This window comes from Arachis duranensis, chromosome 10 (genome assembly GCF_000817695.3).
Source record: "Arachis duranensis cultivar V14167 chromosome 10, aradu.V14167.gnm2.J7QH, whole genome shotgun sequence".
NCBI classification, from domain to species: domain Eukaryota; kingdom Viridiplantae; phylum Streptophyta; class Magnoliopsida; order Fabales; family Fabaceae; genus Arachis; species Arachis duranensis.
In genome coordinates this window covers 38,659,830-38,667,260 of record NC_029781.3, presented here as the reverse complement: position 1 = coordinate 38,667,260, position 7,431 = coordinate 38,659,830, and positions in this window count along the sequence as shown.

The following is a 7,431-nucleotide window of genomic DNA, read 5'->3' as shown; positions in this document are numbered from 1 at the left end:
CAAAAGACATATGTACTGTTCAAGCATTCATTCAGAAAACAAAAAGTATTGTCACCACATCAAACTAATTCAACTAGTTTCAGAGATAAATTCGAAATCCTATACTTCTTGTTCTTTTGTGATTAAAGCATTTTTCATTTAAGAGAGGTGATGGATTCATAGGACATTCTTAGCTTTAAGACATGAACCTTAGATTTTATTAATCATGAATTAAGAACAAGACTCAAAAATAAATATAAGATAAGACTAATAGTAATAGAAAACAAAAATTTAAACAGACAAAAAATTAAAAATAGAAATTTAAATGACTCTAACATAGATTCCTAATGATAAAGGTTATCACAGAGTTAGGACTCAACAACCTTGATTTTGAGAAGTGGATGCTCCCTCAACTTGTGGGGTGTTTGACCCTTCAAGGTAGAGTTTCTGGCGCTTCAGCTCCTGTAGCTCACGCCCCTGCTTCTCTTGTTCCTTCAGCAATTTGCAGAGCATGCAGTTTTGATTCTGCTGTTCTTCCTTAATTTGTTCCATAGCTTCTTGCAGCTTGGCAACAGATGCTTGATAAACCCCATTTTGATGATTTATCTTGTAATGATTTTAAGAGATTTTATCACCTTTTAACCACATTTATTCAATGAATTAGCATAGTTTTGTGATTGTCTCCTTATTTGTGCTCAGATGTGAAAACATGCTTTCTAGATCTTAAAGTAGCTAAATTCAATTCACCTTTGATTCCACTAGATGCCTTGATATGTTTGTTAGTGATTTCAGATTGAAAAGGCTAGGAATGGATCAAAGGAGTGAAGAGGAAAGCATGCAAAGTGGAGAAATCATGAAAAGTCAAAGAAGTTGAACTCGCCCATGGACGCGCGCGCGCACCTGGCGCTTGCGTGCACCTGCGAATCACCCCATGGATGCGTACGCGTGCTGTGCGCGTACGCGTCGGTGCTGGTTTATGATTTTTTAATGAAAACATGACCAACAAATTCTCAAGGGTTGTGGGGCCCAATCCCAACCAACTTTGGCGCCTAAACTGCTATTTAAAGCCAAGGATTGAAGAGCAAAAGGGGATTCCAATCATTCACACTCATTAGTATTAGTTTAGAGGTAGTTTCTAGAGAGAGAAGCTCTCTCTTCTCTCTAGAATTAGGATTAGGATTAGGATTAGTTCTTAGATCTAGGTTTTGATCTTTGCTTTCTTCTACTTCTACCTTTCATTTCTTTGTTGTTACATTCATCTTCCTCTATTCTTTTGTTATAATTTCCTTTATGTTGTTCTTATACTTTGTTGTAGATCTACTATTGTTCCTTCCATTTTCTTTCAATTCAATAAGAGGTAATTCATGTAGATCTTGTTTCCTTTAATTGTTGCTGTTAATTCTTTACATTTGATTGTTTTTAGAATTAATTCTTGTTGTTGACTTACCATGCTTTTCTTTTATGCCTTCCAAGTGTTTGATGAAATGCTTGGTTGGATTTTAGTGTAGAGTTTTATGCTCTTGGCTTGGAAAGGTAACTTAGGAACTCTTGAGTTACTAATGTCCAAGTAATTGATGATTGGGATCCATTGACTCTAGTTCTCACTAATTGAATTAGTGGAGAGTTAGGACTTATGGAATAAGATTGATATAGCTCATTTGACTTTCCTTTACTACTAGTTAGAGGATGATTTAATGAGATTAATCCTTGACCACTAACCCTTGCCAAGACCTTTTTAGCCATTAGTTTACTTTCTTGCCATTTATCTTTCATGCCTCTTATCAAAACCCCAAAAATAACTCACAACCAATAACAAGACACTTCATTATAATTCCTAGGGAGAACGACCCGAGGTTTGAATACTTCGGTTTATAAATTTTAGGGGTTTGTACTAGTGACAAAAAACTTTTTGTATGAGAGGATTATTGATTGGTTTAGAAACTATACTTGCAACGAGAATTCATTTATGAAATTCTATACCATCAAAAATCCAATCATCAAAATGGCGCCGTTGCCGGGGAGTTGCAATGGTGTTATGTTATTGGTTATTGTATATATGTGAATATTGTGAATATGTTTGCTTTTTGCTTCTTTGTTAGTTTTTAGTTTGTTCTCTTTAATTGTTCCTATTTTTTTTTTTTGCCCTTTCTTACTATCATGAATTCTCACTTTGGCTATGAGTGTAGTTACAATTATGTTGTAGGTGATGAGGACTATAATGAAGATGTGTATCAAGGATGGGATAACCAAAGGTGGGAGGAGCCATATGCATATGATCAATCCTCTTGGCAACAACCTCCACTAATGCATTATGAAGAAGAGCCATTCTATGATACATATCAATCCAATCGCTATGGTGAATCACCTTGTGACTTTCAAGAACCACCACCATATGCCTATGATCTATACCCTCAACATAACTCCCAACCATACTCACAAGCCCCTTCTTACCAACCACCTTCATATGACCCTAATCCATATCCATCCTACCAATAACCATATGAGCAATATGAACCACACATAGAGCCACCACCACTCCAACATCAACATTTTCAAGAGCCACCCCCTTCATATTATTACCAAGATGAACCACCTCTAATATATGAAAATTTCCAACCACAAGATGAATACTACTTTCCACCACAACCTCCCATGGAAGAATACTCATGTCCTTCAATCCAAGAGCTCTATGGTCCTACTCATGATATCCAAGAGGAACAAGAGTCAAGGGATCATCTCAAAGAAGCATTGGATCAATTTCAAGCAACCATGGAGTGTGTTGTGCAACAAGTGAAAAGAGTGGAGAATATTGAACCACTACAACTCGACCAAGAAGAACCACCTTCCTATTATGAATCCTTCCCCCAATTTAATGAACCCGTCCATCCACCCCAACCTCTAATGGATGAAACCCTTGGTGTTCTTGTTCAATGGCAAGAATAGCTAAAAAGGGATGTGCAAAATTTCATGGCCGCCTTGGATGCGGTAACAAATCAATTAGTTTCCCAATGCTTGAACACTCAAGGAACTCCCATGGCTACAGGTGGAGAATCAAATGAAGACCATATCATGAAGGAGAGATTGGAAACTCCGGTGGAAAATGAGAGAAGTTGCTTTGTATTAGAACAATTGGAGGAGGAAGTTGCTTTGTATTGGAACAATTGGAGGAAGCTTTAATTGTTGAAGACAAGGAAGAAGTGGTAGAAGACTTAGGAGATGCGGAGCCTCCATGGGAACATAGAGTTGAAGAAAACCCCTCCAAGATGATTGAAATTGATGCTAGGGAGGAAAGTGCACACCTTCCAAGGCATATTCCATATGAAGACTTGGATGGGTTAGAGAAAGAATTGAGTTCCTCTGGTGATGAAGATCAAGCATCAAGTCTTAGTGGTGAAGAATCCTTTGAGCATGAAGAACCTTCTCCGGTTGGATTTGAAAGCATTGAGGAGGTAAATTTTTCTCACCCTCCCTATTATGATTTGAGTAAAGAAAAAGGCTTAGATAAAATTGTTGAACAAAGGATTGAGATTAAGAGATCTTGTGAAGAGGTGGAAGTCCCTAGAAATAGAAGAACGAGGGTTGGTTATGCTTTGTCAAGACCTTTGGAAGCATCCTTGCCTAGGTTGCCATCTACTCCTTCACTTGAGTGGGTAAAATTCATTTCTATTAGCTTTATTGTCCCACTTGAGTATGGTTTGCTTGAAACGGATGGCCAACTTAGGGAAGTTTTTGGGATGAAGCGTAAGCAGGAAAGGTTTTGTGGTGGGCGTTGCAAATCAAGACTCATTATGGTTGATGCATCAAACATGAGATATAAAGGTTGGAGTAGTGCTCAAATAGATGGGTCTAGGAGGATTGTTGGCCACTATATATAGAATTCACCTTACTTACCACCCGGATGGACTAATAATGATGATCAACTTCAAGACGGGTGTGAAAACAAAGTGTGGGATCCCTGATTACAAGGAGAGAACCAACTCTTGAAGCCCCAAGCTTGTGAAGAACTCCATTAAGACTTGGCTCAATCCATGAAGAATCTTGGGGCACAATGGAAAACCAAGCATTGGTGGGAGTTCCAAGATGAATTCAAGCACAAGCCACCTTGAGAGGAGCTCCCTATAAGTCCAACTTAAGGACAATAAACAAAAGTGCTAGGTGGGAGACACCCCACCATGATAAAACCTTTTCATTTTCTCTTTTGTACATATTGGTAGAATTAGTTTAATTTCATGTTTAGATTAGTTGGTTGAGTTTAATTAGTATTTTATCATGTTAAATAAGGTTTTAGGGTGTTTTGGTAGTTGCTTAGAGGTTTGGAAGCTTGGAATGGTGCAAAAACATAGAAAAATTTTGAAAAACAGAGCACCATTCATGCGTACGCGCACTTCAAGCATTTTCGACCACTTACGCGCACGCGTACATGGCGCGCGTGCGTAGATGTAGAAGTTCCACTCCCAGCTAGCAAACTCGAGAGTTAGGCCTTCACTGTGTGAATGTTGAGCCCCAGGCCCAACACCATCCATGCGTACGCGCACCTGGCACGTACGTGCCCATCATGCTGAATTCGCAATGCACGCGCAAGCGCACATGCCGCGCGCGCGTTGATTAGGCCACCTGCACATGCGCGCGGATTTCTTTCCCCCATCCACTTCTCTTCTCTTCGCCTCTTTCCAATTCTTTCCTTCCCCTCTCTTCTTCCCTTCTCCTACCCCCCATCCAACACTCCCAAACACCATTGATAACCATTTATTTTAGCTAGTAAATTAGTCAATTTTTGTTTAATTTTTATTTCAATTTCCCTTTCATCATAAGTGTTGGATTGTTATTCTTGTTTCCCATTACTTGCTGCTGAGTATTAAAAAGGGATGTTTTCTTAACATCATTATGTTTATAATCTTTGTTGGATTCTATTGTTGAGGTTATATTTTTCTACTTGGTTTTGAGTTTTTCATGCTTACCTTTTAAGAATACCAAGTGATGAGAATTGCCTTCAAGCTTGTAACTCTTTTTGAATTACATGATTTGGCCACCATGTGATTTGAGCCTTATTCTGTTATTAGGCAACCTCTTGATGGATGATGTTGTGCATTTACCTTAGTGCATGGTATTTCATGATTCTATGCATCCATATGTGTTTGACTTGAATGCTTTCATGCTTCTTTAATACTTGTTTTACCTTACAAGTTCACTTAAAGCATCTCAAGCATACTAGAATGAGTAAAGTGCATGCTTCTTTTGTGACATAACTTTAATGCTAATGTGTGTTCTAAACCGCGCAATTTAGAATTCACACACCAAATCTTTCTTAATGTCACACTAATTCACTCACCAAATTCTAGTGATCTACCTCATTCCAACAATGCACGCTTCTTTGCTTTTATATCTTCTCATCTTATGGTGTTATATTTTTGTTTTTCATGAACAATGCACCACAAGCACACATGGAAGCGGAAGAAAGAACATGCAGCAATTTGGAGATTCGCCATACCCCCTTGCTCATCTTTGAATGCACCGAGGACGGTGCAAACTTTTAAGTGTGGGGAGGTCGTCCGACTGGTCGGCGATTTTGGGTGACAAATTTCTAATCCCAACACTTTTGCATTTCATTCTAGGATTTTAGGATTGTTACTTTCATTTTTCTATTTTTGCATATATATACACAATAAGCTTAGTCAAAATAATGAAATTTTTCAAGAATTCTATCTATAGGGCACCAATTGATTTGAGTGAAAACTTTTCATAGAACTTGCTTGAATTATATATCTTGTGGATCATGTTTTTGAGTTAAGAACACAAGCTTGCGAGATTCGAGCCTAATGGTGTGGTTACATCTTATAACCACTTATTTTCCTTCTTTTGTGCAATTATTCTCTTCCTATGATTGTAATCTTTGATTTGTTTGATTTTGTATGTCCATTATTTTATGTATTCATGCATTTATATGATTGAGGCCATCATTTCATTAGCTCACTTATCCAAATAGCCAACATTTTATATTCCTTTGTTAGCTAATTTGAGCCTACGCTTAGCCCACTTGTTCTTATTTTAGCACATTACAAGCCTTAAAGCGGAAAACAATAAAAGTCCTTATTTGGATCTTTGATTGGCTTAAGCTAGTGTGTGTGAGTATCATTCAAGTGTGAGAATCTTGGGACATTGGGTGAATAAAAGGGTAGTTTTGTATTGTTGTTGAAAATATTGGAAATTGGGTAGATATTCATGTATTGATCAAATGTAAAATATTATGCATTGATGCTCTTATATATAGAAAAAAAATGACAAAAACAAAAGAAAAAAAGAAAGGAAAAATAATATGAAAAAAAAATAGAAAAAGAAAGAAAAAGAAGAAAAAAAGAAAAGTAATAAAAAGGGGACAAAATGCCCCAAGTAAAGCAAAGTCCAATAAAGATCAATGCATAAGTGTTGTGAAATGAAAAGGGATACATGAGTATGTGGAAAAAAAGTGAGAAGAATGGGTAGTTAGGTTAGAACTTAATTGTGTAGGATGTCATAGGCTAGGTGGGAAGTTTAAGCTTATCAAAGATTCAAATTTCAAGCTCACTTGACCAAATATGCATCCTTACCTTGACCCTAGCCCCATTACAACCAAAGAAAAGACCTCATGATACTTGTATGCATGCATGAAATATATGTCGATTGTTAGAAGAAAAACAAATGTTAGAAAGCATGATTGGGAGAGAATTGAGAGAATCAACCCTAAACACTTGAGCGAATTGAGTGCAAACACTACCGGTAAAGGTTCGATTGCTCAATTACATGTTTCCACCCAAAAGTGTCAATTTTCACGCAAGTTTGTAAAAATATTTAATAGCTCAATTCAATTGTGGTTTGGCATGGTTGTTAATACCTTTTGCCCTTGTGCTTATATATGCTTTTTGAGAAATTGATTTATTTTGACCAAGCAATTGCATTCATCTAGATAATTGCATATAGGTAGATTGCATTTAGTTAGTTTTCATTTGAATAAATGCCATGCCCTTTGCTTTCTCTTGGTTTAAGCATGAGGACATGCTTGGTTTAAGTGTGGGGAGGTTGATAAACCCCGTTTTGACGGTTTATCTTGTATTGATTTTAAGAGATTTTATCACCTTTTACCCACATTTATTCAATGAATTAGCATAGTTTTGTGATTGTCTCCTTATTTGTGCTCAGATGTGAAAACATGCTTTCTAGACCTTAAAGTAGCTAAATTCAATTCACCTTTGATTCCACTAGATGCATTGATATGTTTGTTAGTGATTTCAGATTGAAAAGGCTAGGAATGGATCAAAGGAGTGGAGAGGAAAGCATGCAAAGTGGAGAAATCATGAAAAGTCAAAGAAGTTGAACTCGTCCATGGACGCGCGCGCGCACCTGGCGCTTGCGCGCACCTGTGAATCACCCCATGGAAGCGTACGCGTGCTGTGCGCGTACGCGTCGGTGCTGGTTTAT